A 20495-nucleotide genomic window follows, 5' to 3' on the forward strand; every position below is an offset into this window, starting at 1 on the left:
CTCTCTTTTGGTCACTTGCTTGTGCTTCTAGTAATCTAGTGCAGTGATTGTCTTTTTAATGTATGATCCAGAATTGCCATGGCAGCTCACTTTCCAATTTGCTCTCAATTGCTGACAATCAATAAGATCAGATAAGGTCAGTGTCTGAGTAACCCCAGTAGAGTCTAAAGTGACAATGGAGATTTAGTGGCAAAAGAAAAAGAGAGGCAAGAGAACATTTCTCCCCAGGGACAGATAATGTTCCTTTATTGCCTACAGTTTTTGTAATCCAAGAATAGATCTCTGCTCCATGACTTTTCTTAAATTGCTAAAAGGATTTAACACGTAACTGCTAGCTGTAATGAAGGGCCGTGCAGGAAGATAGAACATACACAGACGCTATTGGAAATTCTAGGGAAGTGTAATGGGAAACCATCAGCCTTGAGAATGGACAATGGGAAAGATTATAATCTGGCTGCTTTCCAAATGATATAGTCATGATATTTCATTGTTGATTTTATCAAAATTTAATATATGGTGTATTTTTGTGAATAGTGTAGCTGCTGGAAGCATGAGAACATCTGCTTTAGGTAAACCACATAGTATTGGTACAGAATGCATCATTTTCACAGTACTAAATCCTGCACTTAAACAGTTACATGCCAAAAGTAAGGATTTGGGTGTCTGATCAGAGGGAACTGAGCAAACATGCAGTGAATCTCCATAGCCCAAAATTGATGGTTGAGCAAACATAAGAAAGACCTGTTGGCAGGAAAGAACATGGATCAGGTGTGGAAATAGGTAAGCTTTACAGTAAACACAGAATATTCCTATTGTTTATAGAGTGGTGACACTGGGCCTGGTACAGACAAATGGAGATGCTAACACTGAGGTTAGAAAAGAGACAATTTGGGGTCCAGTGATCATCATGCAGTGTGTCTCAATGAAAACAATGAAGCAGAACGGAACAATATTAGACCAAGGGTCCTAGATTTAAAAAAGCATGACTTCAAGAAAATTAATGATTGTCAAGGAATCCTTGTCAGGATCAAGGTATTTTGGAGGTACAAAGGAATTATGAACAGCAATAAAAAGTAGTGAAAAATTTCAAGCACCCTCAATCAAATATATATATATATATATATATATATATATATATATATATATATATATATATATATATATATATATATATATATATATATATATCTACATCATTTTTAATGGAAAATCTTTTACAACCATTACATTTCCAGACTGAACCTTCCATTGAAAATGATATATGTATTTCATATGAGTGAAGGTGCTTGATGGTTTTCTACCACCTTTCACATTAATTTGATCTGAGTACTTCATTTTTTGATTAATTTTGTACTTTGTTATTTTTGTGTGCTACTTTCTACCTGCCTTTCGCAGCAATAAAAAGAATTGAAATGACAACAAATCTTTATGTCAGAAATGGAATAAATAAACCACTATGGTTTGCTAAAAAAGGAGTAAGAAGAAAAAAAGTGAGTGAAATTCCCCTGCTAGCATTCAGGAAATGCGGACAAAGAAGGAAGAGGATGGCAAAATTATAAGGAGAAAATAAGGTTAGCAGCAGGGATGTGCAGAGCAAAATTTTATGTTCATATTTCTTATGTCCGAAAGGGGGTCCCACTTGCGGCCAATATGGACATAAAAAAAATCCAATGAGTTGGGTATATGTACATATGTGCAAAAAAAAAATTTAAACCCCCTCACCCTCCTTAATCCCCCCCCCCCAGACTTACCACAACTCCCTGGTGATCGAGCGAGGAGTGAGGACGTCATTTCTGCAATCCTTGGCGAGAAGCATGTGACGTCGGCGGCACATCGAGTGACGCCGGCGTCACGTGATTCCCGGCGAGTTCACGCCGGACGGCTCGTTCGGCCCAAAAAGAACTTTTGGCCAGCTTGGGGGGGTCAGGGCTCCTCGCCCTGGTCAGGAGGCCCCCCCAAGCTGGCCAAAAGTTCTTTTTGGGCCGAACGAGCCGTCCGGCGCGAACTCGCCGGGAATCACGTGGCGTCGGCGTCACTCGACGTGCCGCCGACGTCACATGCTTCTCGCCAAGGATTGCAGAAATGGCGTCCTCACTCCTCGCTCCATCACCAGGGAGTTGTGGTAAGTCGGGGGGGGGGGATTAAGGAGGGTGAGGGGGTTTATATTTTTATTTTGGCTCAACAATCGCGATTTCCCACATATCCAACATATCTATGTTGGATATGTGGGAAATCCGATCGTTTATGTCGAATCAATTTTTTAAGTTAAAAAAAAATATGAGTAGCGTTTTACTAATGCGGTCAATCCGAATGCACACCCCTAGTTAGCAGGAGGGATTGCTAGACTGTCAGAGGCTAACATGGAATAGTATCTTTCTCTATCAGTAATGGTAGGAGATACAACTTTAGTTATATACACATTAGAAATGAAAAGAGGAAAACCAAAAAGCGAATAGTAGGAATTAAAGGGAAGGATAAGTTAAGAGAATCAGAAGAGCGCATATATCTATTTAAAAACGTTTTTATTATATGCATTTATAGTACATTTCAAGAATACTTGAAACAAAGCATTTAGACAAAGAAATACATAAAAAGAAAAAGAACATACCAAAAGCAGTACAATGTAGTCCAAAATAAAGAAGGAAAGAATCTAACAAAAAAAGAGTACTAGGGAAATCAGACTGTGGAAATATTTTAAACATTGCTATATAATAACTGGAATATGTTATGTTACCATATTATGTACAGCATACTACAACATGGTGTGAAAATATAACACAGCTCTCTGTTAATCACTGTCGGGCCGATACAGTGTTAGCCCGGGTTTGGACGCACGTTTTCGACGTGCTAGCTTTACTCCTTATACAGTAAGGGGTAATAGCACGTCGAAAACGCATGTCCAACCCCCCCCCCCCCCCCGAAATTAATAGTGCCCGCAACATGCAAATGCATGTTGATGGCCCTATTAGTTATTCTCGCGCGATACAGAAAGCCAATTTTGGCCGGCACCGGGGAAGTGTACAGAAAAGCAGAAAAAACTGCTTTTCTGTAACCCTCCGACTTAATATCATTGTGATATTAAGTCGGAAGCCCCAAAATTAAAAAAAAAAATCAAAAATTGAAAAAAAAAATTTTAATCGACCGGCGTCCGTTTTCCGAACCCGTAGCTGTCAGTGGGCTCGAGAACCGACGCTGGAAAAATTGAGCGTCGGCTGTCAAATCCGCTGACAGCTGCTGCTCCTGTCAAAAAGGAGGCGCTAGGGATGCGCTAGTGTCCCTAGCGCCTCTTTTTACCGTGGGCCCTAATTTGCATGTTCTTCCCTCCTGAATCACGCTCACAGGAGAGCGGGCACTCGCCCGCACTCCCGCGACTTTTACTAAATCGGCCTGTGTGATATTAATCTAACTCCTGGATCCTAGCCCTAAGTATGAGCCACCACCAAAGTGGATGAAATTTTATTATTAAGAAAAGTTGTAAACTGCTTAGGGTCATAAAAATAATATCTACTTTGAAGAAATTTAATTAAAAATATGCATAGGAAATGTAAGAAAAATTCAGTGCCAGTAGTCAAAACTTCCTGAGACATGGAAGAAAAATAGTTTTCTCTTGCCATGTTTCTTTCTGAGGATCAGGAAATATATTTAAACTTTGTGACACACATAAGCATCTCATTTGTAAAATGAAAAAAAAAAAAATCCGAATTCAATCCCAGTACAGCTCAAGGGAAAAGGATACCTGGAATATGGTTCTAATGGATTCATCTTCCAAGTCAATTTCCAAGGCCTGCATGAAATGCAGGCTCTCCAAGTAAAGGGCTTCATATTTTACTCCCCCACCTTGACTCCATGCTTCTTCCCTGCCAAAATATACACTTTGGTGTAGGTGGCACGGCCTCCCATGGAACTTTGAGGACCTCAAAAAATATTTCTTCAGCATTTCAGTTGGTGAAATAGAAAGAGGTCCCAGGAAATGATATGGGCTCAAATTAAGATACTTTTGCCTGCCATTATTTTCAAGATTCTCTAATCGATTGTGGTTTGCCAGGCTATCTTTAACCACAGCTGGGCTAGAAGCCTGTATAGTGTCAATACATTATTCTAAAGCGATTATATTCCCATGTACTCCATAAAAGTACTACCCTGGGCTTAGACCCTTACTTGCAGGTCCATGGAAACAGTTGCCCAGTCTTTAACACTATAAAGAAGTGATGTCTATAGAAGTAATAACATTTCAAATGGCCCACAGTATTATAACACCTGGTCTATCAAGAAAGCACCTGCTTTGAGCTAGAGTGGACAGAGTTCCCTTCAGCAAAGTATGCTGCTGAAGTGGGCTATATACCTCCCAAATTACTTCACAAATTGGGTGAGCTTACTGTAGTGATTGACTGCTCCTGGACTTTAGTGAGAAGGGGGTAGAGGGACAACAGCCTCATCTCTTCTACTACCATATCTGTAACCACGGCTGATGGGACAACTGGTGTGATGATTTGATTGGCAATCAAAACCACCTGGGTCAGGGCAAATCACACAAACCTCTGCATTGAGGATAACATTGTAATGTAGCCAGGAAGCTGCTCCTAGATCTCCAGTAATAGAGGTATCTATCAAAATCCATGGGCTACAAACTATGAAATAGAGCTCTGGAGGGAAGGAGAGGACTCCATGGAATAAGTCTTAACCTTCCTTTTTCTCTTGATGATAGTGAAGTGGTAGGTTGTTCAGCCGGAACCCTCGCTGAACGACCTCCTGCAGTCGATCTCCTGCCGGCGCCATTTTCCGTACGAAAACGATTCGCGGCGGGAAATCGCTCCCTGACCCCCGCTGGACCTCCAGGAACTTTTGGCCAGCTTGTGGGGGGCCTCCTGACCCCCACGAGACTTGCCAAAAGTCCAGCGGGGGTCCGGAAGGACCTCCTGCCGTCCAATCTTTTTCGTCTATGGCCGCCGCCATTTTTCGGCGCCATTTTGGAAAATGGCGCCGGCCGAAGACGACAAGATGCAGGAGCAGGAGCCCGTTCCGGACCGCTGCCGTTCCGGACCGCCGCTGGACCCGCAGGTTATTTAAGTTATTTGGGGGGGGTTCGGGAGGGTGGGGGATTTAATTTAAAGGGTCGGGGGTGGGTTTTAGGGGGTTTTAGTGTGCCGGCTCACGATTCTAACGATTTATAACGATAAATCGTTAGAATCTGTATTGTATTGTGTTCCATAACGGTTTAAGACGATATTAAAATTATCGGACGATAATTTTAATCGTCCTAAAACGATTCACATCCCTAGAAGAGGATATGAGTAAGTGGGAAGGGTAAGAAGTTGTGCAGAAGAGAGGAGAAGAGAGCGACTCTGACCAACGGAATCTCGCCCGTTTGAACGGGCCTAATGGCTTGTTTAACATATTCAGAAATGATCTGGAGAAAGGAATTAGTGAAGTGACCAAATTTACAAATGACACAAAATTGTTTTGAGTCATTAAAATAGTAGTGGATTGTGAAGAATTACAAAAGGACCTTGTGAGATTAGGAGACTGGGCTACTAAATGTAGATGAAAATTAATGCAGACCAGTACAAAGTAATGTAGAGAGGGAAAATAATCTCAACCACATGTACATAATGCTGGATTCCAGTTTGGAGTTCTTGTATACAATACCTTGAAATCTTCAGCTTAGTGTGCAATGGTGGCCAGAAAGGCAAATAGAAATCATTTGGAAGGGAATAGAGAACAACACTGAGAATATCTTAATGCTTTGCATAAATCCACGGTGCAACTGCACCTTGAGTATTGTGTGCAGTGCTGGTTGTCCCATCTAAAAAAAAAATTAGCAGACATACCCCTACATTCATCAAAATGTGATAATGCATGGATAATGCCTGTGCTAAGAAAAGGGGTGTGTTTATTGACATTTTAGAATTATTGCACCATGCAATAACATACTTTGTATTGGTAGTATCACATGGTACAGTAACTTTTTGTACCCTGCAATAATTCCTATTTTACATCTTAGAGAGGAAGAGGGAGAGGAAGTGAGAGGGAGAGAGAGAGAGAAAGTGGGAGAGAGAGAGAGAGATATAGAGAGAGAGCCTATCTATATCGCCCTCCCAGTAGTCAAGTATTTATATCTCTATAGAAGGGTCATCATAGCTCGAGGTGAGGTGTTGGTGGTAGTTTAGGGTTTAGGGACCAGTTTTTCATGCAGAATGAAATGTATGAACAGCACAGTATACCTCAGTGAAGATTTGACATCATTTGGAGTGAGGAAAGTCTCACAGAGATGAAATTTTGTATTTTGTTATCTCGGCCTAGCTTGACGGTACCCTGTTATAGAGTCCATCAAGCTAGGGTGAGAGAACATAGTAGAAATGTCATCTTTGTGAGACTTTCCTCCCTCCAAATGATGTCAAATCTTCACCACTAAGAGAAAATTTTAAACAAAAATATGGTTCTAATTTTTGTTTTTTTCACATAAGGGATTGAAAAAATGACTGATGATTATAAAGAATGACAGAGTTGAATATGTGGTTTTCACTTACGATGATGCCCAGTATGATGGTCATTTAGAAAGAAGATATCACTATTTACATTACATGTGAAATTTTGAGGTGTGATAGTTATTAATCCTTAGTATCCTCTTTATATCAGCCAGGCCTGGATTTGGGCAAAGGCAACATAGGCAATTGCCCAGAGCACCAATTAATGAAGATGTCAATACCAGGTCAAATAGGAGTGCAACTGTGCCAAGGAGGAACCTTCTCTAGCAATCCACTTCAAAGGGGCACTGCTATGGTACTCTTGGACTCTGGAGAGGAATGGAAATAGAGGACTTCATCCACTATCTGATCTGTAGGATCACCCACTCTCCAATCCTACCTACTGATGCCCAAATCCTAAATCTAGCCCTTATGTCAGTACAGTTGGTTAAAACTGGGAATGGTCTATATGTTGAAACCTTTTTTATTTGAGGATCAATTTAGGACAACGATGCAATCAACAGTATTCTCCTTACTAGATTATTGTAAATTGCTTCTTATTGGTTTGCCAGAAAAATCATTGTATAGTTTACAAAAGGTTCAAAATTCGACAACAATTTCTTGACTGGGACTCCTTTACACTATCACATTACATCACTTCTGGCTTGTTTTCATCGGTTACCAATTGCTTTTAGATCTGTTTTTAAAATCATTTGTTTGACCTTTAATGTAATTCATGGCACAAGACCCTTATAGTTAATTGAAAGAAATATAAACCATTCTGATATTTATATTCCTGTAATGATTGTCAACTCTATTTCCCTTCTTTTAAGAAAAATAAATTAGTCAGAGCAAGAAAATGTGCCTTTAACAATGAAACCCTCTCTTTATGAAATGTTCTCTGTAAGGAGATAATTATCTTCATTTTAACTGTCTTCTGAAAATTCATTTATTTCAGAAAGCTTTCTGTTGATTTTAGATAGTATTTTAATTTTTTGTCTAGTTAATAGTATCTTGTTTGCTGCATTATCTTTAATATATTATGTTTTTATTTACTTTTGTTAAAATTTTAAGTAGTTTTATGCACTTTGTATTGTTTGGATGATAATTTAATTTATTGTTGTGTATTAATGCTATTTTTGTTTGCCTTTTTTTGTTGTTGTTGTACATCACTCAGGGTACCAGATAGGTGATTAAGAAATGTAATAAATGAAATAAATGAAAATAAAACTTCAATATTTAGATTTATCCAAATGTAATTCAGCTAAGTTTAGATATGTCTCAGAGCAGGGTTAAAGTTTTTCAGGTACATTTACCCGGATAATTTTATCTTAACTGGCTATATTCAAATTATTAACTTGCCCTCTGTGTTTGTATCAACATAACTTTCAAGCATTTAGTAGCATGGAGAGTGGAAACTGGGCCTGTAGGGCCATAAATATATTTTTTATTTTTTTTCAGTACTTAACTGGTTATATAATTTGAATATAGCTGTTAAGATAAAGGTATCCAGGTACATGTACCTGGATAAGTGTTATCATTTGTGGGTATGTGGTCCCTTGGCCTTAGGTGCAAGTTGACACTACCTGTGGGAAGGACCTGCACAGGTGTGCACTGTCGGGAGGCGAGGTCAGAGACAGCGGAGAGCTCTGGGAGAGGCAATAGAGAGATCCCAAGACACCAGGAGGGAACCCCGGAGAGAGTAGACTGGAGGTGATGCCTGGGCAAGGACCCCGAGGGAAGGGATGCCAAACAGACTGCTGGGGGGCGTGAGGCTAGACCAATCAGGAGGTACTCCAGAGGGTAACCCCGAAGGGAGGAGCTGCAGAGCATAGGATGATGATGAAATGCCGTAGGCCAGACCAAAGAACAGGGAAGCGTGAGCTGAGCCTCTAATAATGAAGTAGAACTGCCCTGAGGAGTGGAGTGTTATGTTCTGGTATGGTTGTGAACCCTGGATCATTGTGAGAACTGACTCTACCCACAGGGAGGAACCCTGTGGGGACTCACCAAAATAGGCATGGCCTCAGCTGAGACAGACACAGTTAGTATCAAGACTTTATTAGACTGGAACGTAGATGAAGTACCCACCAAGTGGGAAGAAAGACACAGTCCAGAGTAGTATGGTTGCTCATTGATGATATCCCCGGTAGTGGCCCGTGGAGTGGGGTAAGCCGGGGAACTCCTCCTCCAGATGATATACTTCTCAGGATAGATCCGGTAGTGGCCCGCAGTAGGGGTGTGCATTCGTTTGCAACTTATTGGCAATCCGCAACATATATGCCATATGTGTTGTATTTGTGGGGGTCACGAAATGTATGGTGAACCCCCACGAATACAACATATCACTAACGAATAAACCCCCACCCTCTTGAACCCCCCAAGACTTGCCAAAAGTCCCTGTGGTCCAGCGGGGGTCCTGGAGCGATCTCCTGCACTCGGGCCGTCGGCTGCCGGTATTCAAAATGGCGCCAATAGCCTTTGCCCTTACTATGTCATAAGGGCTATCGGCACCATTTTGAATACCAGCAGCCGACGGCCCGATTGCAGGAGATTGCTTCGAAACCTCGCTGGACCACCAGGGACTTTTGGCAAGTCTTGGGGAGGTCAGGAGTCCCACGCAAGGCTTGCCAAAAGTTCCTGGTGATCCAGTGAGGGTCCTGGAGCTATCTCCTGTACTCAGGCCGTCGGCTGCCGGTATTCAAAATGGCACCGATAGCCTTTGCCCTTTCTATGTCACAGGGGCTACCGGTGCCATTGGTTGGCCCCTGTCACATGGTAGGAGCACAAGATGGCGCCGGCCATCCATTGCTCCTACCATGTGACAGGGGCCGACCATGGTGGCCAGGAGAGCGAATTTCCGGTGCATGCACTGGCCCCAAGGAGCGGATACCAGACAGGGTTCACAGTCAAGGCACAAAGCGTAGTCTCAGGAACAGGAAGCAGTAGTCGAAGACATACAGAACTTGTTGCCAAGTCGGCTAGCTGATGGCGAAGGTGGAGTTTAAATACCTCGGTCTGATGATGTCATCAACCGGAGATGCCCCCGAGGTTCCCGCCGAGAAGGCTAGAAAGGAGGGTGCGGTGGCACGCGCGTGCACCTAGGATGACCCGAAGTCGAGGAAGATGGCAGCGGCGTCCGGGCTGCCATGAGGAGTCCTGGGGAATGCAGGGGTGAAAGCTGGCAAGAGTCGCGAGCAGCCCCAGGGAGTGCAGGAGAGCAGAGCAGGAGTTAAGCACAATCAGTCGCAGCCATCTGCGACCAATGGTCATAACAATAAGAACATAAGATATGCCATACTGGGTCAGACCAGGGGTCCATCAAGCCCAGCATCCTGTTTCCAACAGTGGCCAATCCAAGTCACAAGTACCTGGCAAGTACAAAAAAATGAAATAGATCTCAAGCTACTATTTTTAACTGATTAATAGCGGTTTATGGATTTTTCCTCTAAGAACTTATATATACCTTTTTTAAAGCCAGTTACACTAACTGGGGTACAAATAGACCAACAACTGAACCTAAAAAAAACATATCAATCTGATCCTCAAGGAAGGTTTCTTCACACTTAATGTCATGAAGAAACTGAAACCATTACTTCATGCCATTGATTTTCACACCGTCATTCAAGCCACTCTCTCAACAAAAATGGACTACTGTAACTCCCTTTTCCTAGGCCTTCCATACTCTACAATAAAACCCCTCCAAATGCTGCAGAATGCAGTAGCGAGAACCATCTCTAACGCCCGCAAATATGACCATATTACTCCCCTCCTCAAGAACTTACATTGGCTTCCAATCCCCTCTCACATCGTATACAAAACCCTAACACTGACACACAAAGCTATACTCTCACAAAACTCAAACTGGCTCGTTGATCCATTCTGCCCGGTACAATCCAAAAAATCCACCAGAGCCTCCAATAATGGAACCCTCCATGTACCCTCACTAAAAAAAGCACACCTTACTTCCACAAGGGAACGAGCCCTAACCATTGCTGGACCCACACTCTGGAATTCTCTATTCCCCAACCTCAGGCTCGAGACCTGCACCTGAAAATTCAGAGCCAACTTTAAAACTTGGCTCTTCAAACAAGCCAATCAACAATAACACCCTTCTCACCCCTTGCAAACATATCTGAACCATGTAAACACACCCGAACCTTCCACGCAAACCCCCCTTACACCCGTTGTACATAGTTCTTATTGTTTCTCCAAATTGTATACTCAATGTTAATTTATTTGGCTATCATCTGTTACAGAGTAGCCTGTTTCCTATGTACTTTCAATCTTCTTTCTCACAGCTCCTATCATTCCCTCCCCATCTCCCTGTTTAAAGTAACAATCTTTCCTTTTAGGGATGTGAATCGTTTTTTGACGATTTAAAACAATCGTCAGATATATTTTAAATCGTCAAAAATCGTTAGAGCTGCGATACAATAACAATTCCCCCGATTTATCGTCAAAAATCGTAAATCGGGGGAGGGCGGGAAAACCGGCACACCAAAACAACACTAAAACTCACCCCGACCCTTTAAAAGAAATCCCCCAACCTCCCGAACCCCCCCAAAATGTTTTAAATTACCTGGGGTCCAGTGGGGGGGGGGGGGGGGTGTCCCGGTGCGATCTCCCACTCTCGGGCCACGGCTGCATTAAGAGAAATGGCGCCGGTGGCCCTTTGCCCTTACCATATGACAGGGCAAAGGTAGCGCCGGCACCATTTGGTTCCTGTGACCCGACGTCACGAGTGCAGGAGATCGCTCCCGGACCCCCAGGGATGTTTGGCCAGCTTGGGGGGCCTCCTGACCCCCACAAGACTTGCCAAAAGTCCAGCGGGGGTCCGGGAGCGACCTTCTGCACTCGGGCCGATTTGCCAATATTCAAAATGGCGCCGGTGCTACCTTTGCCCTCACTATGTCGACATAGTGAGGGCAAAATGGTGCCGGCGCTAGCTTTGCCCTCACTATATCGACATAGTGAGGGCAGAAGCGACCTTCTGCACTCGGGCCGATTAGCCAATATTCAAAATGGCGCAGGTGCTACCTTTGCCCTCACTATGTCGACATAGTGAGGGCAAAGGTAGCACCGGTGCCATTTTGAATATTGGCAATACGGCCCGAGTGCAGAAGGTCGCTCCCGGACCATTTTTAAAGCCACTGCTAGCCAGAACAGGAGTGAGTGGACATTGTCTCTCCCCTTTAGACCAATGGGAGCCCTGATGATGGGATAAGTGGGGGCCAGGGACTTCTCATGCCCCATCATTTGATTCAAAGTATGGGTCAGGATTTGGAGGGTTGGAGGTTCCTGGCAGGTTTTAGTTAAGCCCAGCTGTGTAGGCCCAGGCATTTCATCTTCTTTTGAGAGAGTAGCAAGGGAGGGCGAGTCAGAGGGCCTTGGAGGCTCTGGTTTGTTTTTGGGAGGGTGAGAGGGAGTTCAGAGTGGACCGAGGAAGTGAATTTTTTTTTTTTTAATGAATATGAAAATATCCCCAGATTTTCAGGAACATAAGAACATAAGAAAATGCCATACTGGGGAGGAGGCGTGCAGGAACGAGGAGAGTCCGCTCCAACTGAGATACTGTGCCAGTAAAACAATAGCAGAGACGCCAGGCTGCAGTCGCTGACTAGTGACGTCAGTCGGACGTCCCCCACCCCCCCCGACTATAAAATCTGCGGAGGGGCTGCACAGAAGCAGGAGGAGGCGTGCAGGAACGAGGAGAGTCCGCTCCAACTGAGATACTGTGCCGGTAAAACAACAGCAGAGATGCCAGGCTGCAGTTGCTGACTAGTGACGTCAGTCGGACGTCCCCCACACCCCCGACTATAAAATCTGCGGAGGGGCGGCGCCACGCAGCCGCCGGCGCCTCGCCTAAGCCGCGCGAACCGAAGGGGCACGCGGCTTTGGACGGCTTAGGCCGGAGAAGGCCGGGAGCCGGCAATACATATTTTCTTGGAATATAATTGTTTAATGGGGAGAAAGAGGAAGGCCCGGATTGTAACCTCGTCACCCGGTCAACAACGCACCACAGGACCCATGAACCACCACGTGGTAAGGTTGGTGGATACACCGAAAGAGGACAGTGAAGGAGCAGATTTGTTTGCTTCTCTGAGTCCCGGTGAAGGCCCAAAGTCTCCCCTACAACCCGCTGGAGTGGTGACATCGGATCCAGTGAGAACTCCGGTAGGACAAGTCCAAGTGGACATTAGCCTAAAAAATCAGGCTGAAGTTCCTGGGACTGAGAAAACAATTACTTCCATAGTAGAAGGGATTGTTCCTGCTGTTAGTCAGGGTAGCTTATCCCCTGGAGGAATACAGGGGAATTTTACCCTTGAAGATCTAGGGAGAATGATTATGAGGTTAGATGGTAATATTATTCAAATGAATGAATCACTATTATCAGTAATTAAGGATGTCTATTGAATTGCATGAAAAGAAAATAGAGAAATGTGAAAAGGATATGTTAACTGTCACAAGTAAATTACAATTGGTACAAGAGTCAGGAAATGCTTTTATTAAGGACAGTCTTATCATTCACAAGGAAATGGAATATATGGAAAATTTAATGAGGGTAAAAAATTTACGTTTAATTAATTTTCCTATAACGAGACTTCTCTCACCCTGGGAACTATTTAAGAAATATTTAAAGGAAATTCTGCTATATGAGGATGAAGAAATCCCCAAGCTTTCAAAAATTTATTATTTACCTAGGAAAACCTCTAATATTAGAGGTTTTGACCAAGGGGAAGAACCATCCTCACCAGGCCTATCAACCTTTTTAGAAGACTCGGTAGACCTGATAAATAGCAGAGCTACTTTGATAATTTCTTGTTTAGTTGAACAGGATAAAGAAAAGCTATTTAAAAAATATTTCTCAGTAAAAGATATATTATTTTGTGGACATCGAGTCCAAATCTACCCTGATGTAGCACGTGCTACTCAGGCTAGGAGGAGGACTTTTTTGACCTTAAAATCAAAAGTTGTGGCACTTGTTGCAACATTTTTTCTAAAATTTCCGTGTTTATGTCTGTTAAATTATAAAGGAAAGAAACATGGATTTTTAGATCCGATCCAATTGGAAGTTTTTCTATCAGACAAGGCTCTAACTTCTGTATCAGAGACAGAGGCCAAGTAAAAAAGAAAATAACTTCTCCTACCTGTATTTAGTATACTACTGGTTACTTTTGTTTTCTATTATATAAAATTATTGCCTCCCCCCAATTATAGGTTAATGGGAGTGTAATATTGAAGGTTTCCACGTAAACTAATGCTTTTTCAATATGTATGTATAAGATACATATGATTATTGTTACATTTTTCCATGATTTCCTGATTTCATAAGTGTAAAACTGTTGAAAACGTAATAAAATATAAATTTAAAAAAAAGAAAAAAGAAAATGCCATACTGGGTCAGACCAAGAGTCCATCAAGCCCAGCATCCTGTTTCCAACAGTGGCCAATCCAGGCCATAAGAACCTGGCAAGTACCCAAAAACTAAGTCTATTCCATGTAATCATTGCTAATGGCAGTGGCTATTCTCTAAGTGAACTTAATAGCAGGTAATAGACTTCTCCTCCAAGAACTTATCCAATCCTTTTTTAAACACAGCTATACTAACTGCACTAACCACATCCTCTGGCAACAAATTCCAGAGTTTAATTGTGTGTTGAGTAAAAAAGAACTTTCTCTGACTAGTTTTAAATGTGCCCCATGCTAACTTCATGGAGTGCCCCCTAGTCTTTCTAATATCCGAAAGAGTAAATAACCGATTCACATCTACCTGTTCTAGACCTCACATGATTTTAAACACCTCTATCATATCCCCCCTCAGTCGTCTCTTCTCCAAGCTGAAAAGTCCTAACCTCTTTAGTCTTTCCTCATAGGGGAGTTGTTCCATTCCCCTTATCATTTTGGTAACCCTTCTCTGTACCTTCTCCATCGCAATTATATATTTTTTGAGATGCGGCGACCAGAATTGTACACAATATTCAAGGTGCGGTCTCACCATGGAGCGATACAGAGGCATTATGACATTTTCCGTTTTATTCACCATTCCCTTTCTAATAATTCCCAACATTCTGTTTGCTTTTTTGACTGCCGCAGCACACTGTACCGACGATTTCAATGTGTTACCCACTATGACACCTAGATCTCTTTCTTGGGTTGTAGCACCTAATATGGAACCCAACATTGTGTAATTATAGCATGGGTTATTTTTCCCTATATGCATCACCTTGCACTTATCCACATTAAATTTCATCTGCCATTTGGATGCCCAATTTTCCAGTCTCACAAGGTCTTCCTGCAATTTATCACAATCTGCTTGTGATTTAACTACTCTGACCAATTTTGTGTCATCTGCAAATTTGATTATCTCACTCGTCGTATTTCTTTCCAGATCATTTATAAATATATTGAAAAGTAAGGGTCCCAATACAGATCCCTGAGGAACTCCCCTGTACACTCCCTTCCACTGAGAAAATTGCCCATTTAATCCTACTCTCTGTTTCCTGTCTTTTAGCCAGTTTGCAATCCACGAAATGACATCGCCACCTATCCCATGACTTTTTACTTTTCCTAGAAGCCTCTCATGAGGAACTTTGTCAAACGCCTTCTAAAAATCCAATTATACTATATCTACTGGTTCACCTTTATCCACATGTTTATTAACTCCTTCAAAAAAGTGAAGCAGATTTGTGAGGCAAGACTTGCCCTGGGTAAAGCCATGCTGACTTTGTGCCATTAAACCATGTCTTTCTATATGTTCTGTGATTTTGATGTTTAGAACACTTTCCACTATTTTTCCTGGCACTGAAGTCAGGCTAACCTGTCTTTAGTTTCCCGGATCGCCCCTGGAGCCCTTTTTAAATATTGGGGTTACATTTGCTATCCTCCAGTCTTCAGGTACAATGGATGATTTTAATGATAAGTTACAAATTTTTACTAATAGGTCTGAAATTTCATTTTTTAGTTCCTTCAGAACTCTGGGGTGTATACCATCCGGTCCAGGTGATTTACTACTCTTCAGTTTGTCAATCAGGCCTACCACATCTTCTAGGTTCACCGTGATTTGATTCAGTCCATCTGAATCATTACCCATGAAAACCTTCTCCATTGCGGGTACCTCCCCAACATCCTCTTCAGTAAACACCGAAGCAAAGAAATCATTTAATCTTTCCGCGATGGCCTTATCTTCTCTAAGTTCCCCTTTAACCCCTCGATCATCTAACGGTCCAACTCTCTCACAGGCTTTCTGCTTCAGATATATTTAAAAAAGTTTTTACTGTGAGTTTTTGCCTCTACAGCCAACTTCTTTTCAAATTCTCTCTTAGCCTGTCTTATCAATGTCTTACATTTAACTTGCCAACATTTATGCTTTATCCTATTTTCTTCTGTTGGATCCTTCTTCCAATTTTTGAATAAAGATCTTTTGGCTAAAATAGCTTCTTTCACCTCCCCTTTTAACCATGCCGGTAATTGTTTTGCCTTCTTTCCACCTTTCTTATTAGGAAAACAGATCAAGCTAGATTGCTGTATCTGCCTACACCAAAACTACACACTAGCAGAGTACCTCACCTTGATCACTCATGTAGAATACAGACATGCCCTCAAGAAATACCTAATAAAAAGACCAGAAAGTATAAACAGAAATGCACAGACAAAAAGTAAAATGGAAACAACAAATCAGACTCTGTATGTAATACAACAATGGAAAAACAGATATGCTACCATTCCTGATAAAACATCAAATAATAAAATCACAAAATATAAAACATCATAGTAATAAAACCATACTAATAAAAAGAATATTTCCAAGTAGCTGAAGAACATAATGATATTAAATAATTAAAAATCATATAAAAATTAGAAACTTTTCCAAACAGCAATACAATTTTTCAAAATAGAAAACACATCAAATACCCAATAATTAAAATGAATAAGGATGGAAAAATCCCCTGCTCTCCATACCTGTGAACTCTTGATTTCCAGTCACCCTGAGCCTATCATGGATTAGTTGGTGGCAATCGTGGTGGTGAGGGTTTCACAAACTTTCTCCATCCCTTCTTGCACATAAGCAGGCAGGCTCCTTCTTTCAAACACACACTCAGGCAGCAGGCTGAGGGATCTCTCACTCTCTCTCTCTCAAACACACACATACAGGCAAGTGCCCTCTCACACTCACACACACACACACATACACATAGATATAGGCAGACACATCCCCCTCTCTCTCACATATACATACATAGACACACAGACACGGGCACACAGGTACGCTCTCTTTCACATGCAAGCAGGCAGGCTCCCTTTCTTTCTCACACACACAGGCAAGCAGGCTTCCTCTATCTCACACACACACTCACAGGCAAGCAGGCATCCTCTCTCATACACACACAAACAGGTAGGCATCCTTTCTCTCCCCCCCATACACATAGGCAGTCTCCTTCTCTCGCACAGATACATGCTTTCTCTCACACATACGAACACATACACAGATACTTTTTCTCTTTTACACACACACATACTCACATGCTTTCTCACATAGCTTGGGGCCTCTTAATCTCATTGCTTCCTTTCTCTGCCAGCAGCTAATTGGATCTGCTCTCTGTTTCTCTTGTGCCCAGCCTAGACTAGCAATGGCAAAGATTACACCACTGGAGAGCAGGGTCGGTTGTCAGTGGCAGAAACCCGTCCTGCCACGCTTCCCCTTGTGCTGACCCTGAATCATCAGAGGCTATTTTCAGTTCATTCCATTTGGAACAAACCCAACATGTCCTCATTTGGTGTGTGTGTGTATGTTTGGAGGGTGGAGGTTGCATTTATGTTGAACAAATACACTTCCTTTTTCTCAAGAACAATGATATCCATGAAGAATAGGATAGTACAGCTAGGGGGAGCCAGGAAAAATATCAAATATCAAGGAAAAAATTAATCCAGAGGAGCCAGAGCACAAAGCAACAAATTTGAAAGCCAATTTTACAATTTCAAAGACACTTATCTGGCAAAATGGCCTGACTGAAAATCACCCTCCTCAAATGCAGCTAAAAGTATACACAACGCATGTTTAGGTTAGGGAAAAACACATAGCGTGCCTATAATGGGATTTAAAAAAGCGCATGTGCTACTTTTCCTCCATTTGGCCACCCACAGAAATGCAGGTATAAAGTATGTGGACACTTTTAACACGCACACTTTGTGCCTACTTGTTTTTATCTGGAAACAAAGCAGGTAGTTTCCCTTGAACTGGCACAATGTGCACCATCTAAAATAGCCTGTGTTCTTTGTACACAACCCCGCTTATTGAAATCTGCTTCCTCAAAGGCTGCATGGTCAATGACTGCACCAGAATGGGAGCTGCAAAAGGAATTTGTACATTGAGAAACAATGAAATATTGTGCAATTAAAGTTTAACAGTCAACGGCCAGCTCAGTGTTTGCCAACAATATTTAATGCATAATTTTGGAACTTTTTCAACTTTTTCCACAACAGTGAAATTTTCACAACAGCCAAGAATGCCTCGTACTTGGTGTTCCACCTCCCACTGCCTATTCTGGGTTTTTGTTTAGAAAAACATGCTTTGATCACATCCCTCTAAAGAACTATGATCTATGTTTAGACATCAATGGATAAAGAAAGAATTTATGTGCTACATTGCAGTGACAAGCCACTTAATTTCATATGAAAACAACTGGGCAATTATAAAGTAATATATCACCTTACAAGTAACTAACATATAATTAGAATTAAAGCCAAATAAAAGAAAGCCATTGCAGAGTCCAGTTTCATTCCTGGTTAAATTCCAAATCTTAATAATTGTGTTATATTCCATAATTTATGGCCTCAGAATGGATATTTTTAGAATTATTTTCACTCCATGTAATACAACAGTGAGCCCAAAATCAACATCAGGGTGTCATTTTATATTGCCATTGTAGCCATTTTTCACCAGGGAATACGTTTTCTTCTATAGTGGTCTACTTTCTGTATTAAATCTGCTCGTTGCTCCTTCAGACTCATAAAAATGTCCAAATCTGTTCTTTAGGAATTACTGTATTTAACTGGGAAAACTAATTTGAAGCTGTTAGTCTGAGCCTTCAATTAGATTCAAGCAGTAAGTTATTGCTGTTCATTAAAAGAGGAAGCCTAGTTCATTTTATTGCACATCTGTGAGCTGCAACCAGAGTAACACACTTCAAGGTCTCTCCCACAGATTTGTCTTGTCTTGGCAAGGAAAGCAGAACACCAGGTGGTGTTGCGATTTAAAGAATTTTGAGATAAAATGAGAGTGTGTGTGAACTGCATTGATTAGAGCTGCAATGCAATGCATATTCATATGAAATGCCCCGTTTTCTCTCCGTTACAAATAATAAATAAATAATATTTAACTGAGAAGGAAACTTTTATTTGGAATGTCTCATAATTTGGCAGGCCAGCATGTGAAGCAAATTCTGTTCTTTGTCTGTAAGATAGATTGTTTCTACTTTCTACTGTATTTGAATATTTGATAAAAACAGGTCAGATTTAGAAAGTGACATTATAGTGTCCAGTGTGCTTGCAAATATCTTGAAACCGAAATTAGGAAACCACATTTCCCAGCTGGAAAATAGATAAAGTGTATATGCCCTTGGCAAAGTGATTTTTCTTGGGTGTTTAGGGAATATACATATTCATATTTGCATATTTACAACTACTGTACTATCACTTGAAAAAAGGCCACATAATATTTACGATGAAATACATTGGCAGTTGCTTTCTTCCGGATGTGCAAGGCAGTTTTTCTGGAAAATCAGTCTGGCTCAGTAACAAGTATCTTATATATTTGGATGGCAGCATGGCCAGGCACACAAGTTTATTAAATTAGATACAAATCCACCCATTATTGTGAAAGTTCAGTTGAAACAAGGGGAGTTAACTCCATGTCTAGTGTTTTTCCAGTTTCAAACAGTATATAGGTTTGTACCAATCTTTATGAACTTAAATCATTTAATTGAAAAATGTATAGATCACTTTTTTTTTGGAGGGAGCATTAGCTCACACAAAAGTATTAAAAAAATCCTATATGCAAAATTAATAATAATGAATTCGTAAATAATAAAAACAAAAAGACAAATGGCACAAAACAACATATGATCAATATCTAAATCAATATCAGAATGATTAAATAAATTTAAGATGAGTTTCAGACCCAGATGAAAGTGTACTGAATTGTACCATTAAAACCAAGATAGAAAATAGTAAAATACAGAACAATTTTTGTTGTCTTCTGAGCATCCTGTAATTCTAAAGATCTCTAACCAAACAATAGGGGCTGTAACAGAAAAGATATATTCCTTATTATGGCATCTTGTAGTTCTCATATGCAGGGATGGCAAGCAGGTCCTCCTTACAAGTGCATTTCCCATAGAGGACTGTACTACCTCAATCTATTCTCTCGGAAGGTTGGGCCGTGTAGACTTATGGATTTTTACATCAAGGATTGGCATCTTTGGTCCTCAAAAGCGTCTAACTGGACAACTTTTCATTATATCCCTAATGAATATTAGATTATACTGGAAACCTGACTGCACTTGCTCATCCATATTATATACTGTCCATATTATATACTCTGTTTAAATCTTATCCTTGAAGTGACAGGCAGCCAGTTAGCTCACTTGGTATAGTCATCTCTCTCTCTTAGGCCAGGATTCATGCGAGGAATGATGAATCCTGTGAAAAGGGGGGGCGCGGGCCTGCGAAAGCCCGCAGCCTTCGCACCATGGTGGTGCGCCGGCTGCCGGCTTTTGCACCAAATAGCGCCACCGTGAAAGGTGGTATTTGGCGCGCTACTGCTGACGATAATGTTAGTAATGTTAGTAACATTATCGCCAGCAGCGAAGACACCACTGACTCCGCCCCACCCCACCCCAACCCCTCCCCTCCCCGCCCCGACTCCTCCTCTCCCCCTAATTTGCATTCTATCGCCTGGCTGACCATTCTGCACCAAGACTCTGGCCTTGATTCTCGCTATACACTCGGACACTCTATTCTGGCCTCCTG

The 20495-nt window shown here is 41.6% G+C and overlaps 1 protein-coding gene across 2 annotated transcripts in view; it reads right to left on the reverse strand.

Annotated features, from left to right (window-relative positions):
• LOC115086926 (follicle-stimulating hormone receptor-like) overlaps window positions 1-20495 on the reverse strand; it is a 458076-nt gene that overhangs the window by 167348 nt on the left and 270233 nt on the right. The window contains exon 1 of one of the 2 annotated variants that reach the window (XM_029593404.1): window positions 16428-17088. The exons of the other annotated variant lie outside the window; for it this stretch is intronic. The gene's annotated coding sequence lies outside the window, so the exon portion shown is untranslated. Of the gene's footprint in view, window positions 1-16427; window positions 17089-20495 lie in introns of those variants that run through there. 2 annotated transcript variants of the gene reach the window in all.

This window comes from Rhinatrema bivittatum, chromosome 3 (assembly GCF_901001135.1).
Source record: "Rhinatrema bivittatum chromosome 3, aRhiBiv1.1, whole genome shotgun sequence".
NCBI classification, from domain to species: domain Eukaryota; kingdom Metazoa; phylum Chordata; class Amphibia; order Gymnophiona; family Rhinatrematidae; genus Rhinatrema; species Rhinatrema bivittatum.